The sequence below is a fragment of the Physeter macrocephalus genome, chromosome 7, assembly GCF_002837175.3.
Source record: "Physeter macrocephalus isolate SW-GA chromosome 7, ASM283717v5, whole genome shotgun sequence".
NCBI lineage: Eukaryota > Metazoa > Chordata > Mammalia > Artiodactyla > Physeteridae > Physeter > Physeter macrocephalus.
The window spans coordinates 142,678,396-142,679,274 of record NC_041220.1 but is presented as its reverse complement, the minus strand read 5'-3'; positions in this window follow the sequence as shown (position 1 = coordinate 142,679,274).

The following is an 879-nucleotide window of genomic DNA, read 5'->3' as shown; positions in this document are numbered from 1 at the left end:
TGATGATGATGGTCATGATGTGGGTGACATTGATGGTGATGATGATGATGATGGTGATGTTGACGGTGAGGATGGTAATGATCATGTTGATCGTGATGTTCATGATGATGATGGTGATGATGTTGAATAATGATGGTGATTGTGATGGTGATGATGATGGTGATGATGGTGATGCTGCTGCTGCTGATGCTCACGACGATGCTGATGATGATGGTGATGTTGATGGTGATGATGATGGTGATGTTGATGATGATGATGGTGATGAAGATGGTGATTATGATGATGGTGATGATGGTGATGATGATGATGGTGATGTATATGATGATGATGTGGATGATGATGCTGATGATAATGATGGTGACTTTGATGGTGATGATGATGATGGTGAAGTTGATGATGATGATGGTGATGTCGATACTGATGATGCTGATCATGAAGTTTATGATGTTGATGGTGATGATGATAATGATGGTGATGATGATGGTGATGTTGATGGTGATGATGATGATGGTAATGTTGATGGTGATGATGCTGATGCTATGATGGTGATAATGGTGATGATGATGGTGATGATGATAATGATGATGGTGGTGATGGTGACGATGATGGTGATGATGATTATGATGGTGGTGATGATGATGGTGATGATGATTATGGTGATGATGGTCAACATGATGATGTTGATGGTGATGGTGATGATGATGGTGATGTGATTATGATGATGTTTATGATGGTGATGATGTTGGTGATGATGGAGTTGTTGATGGGGATGTTGATGAAGTTGATGTTGATGGTGATGATGGTGATGTTGATGGTGATGATGATGATGGTGATGATGATGGTGTTGATGATGGTGATGACGATGGTGATGTTGATGAT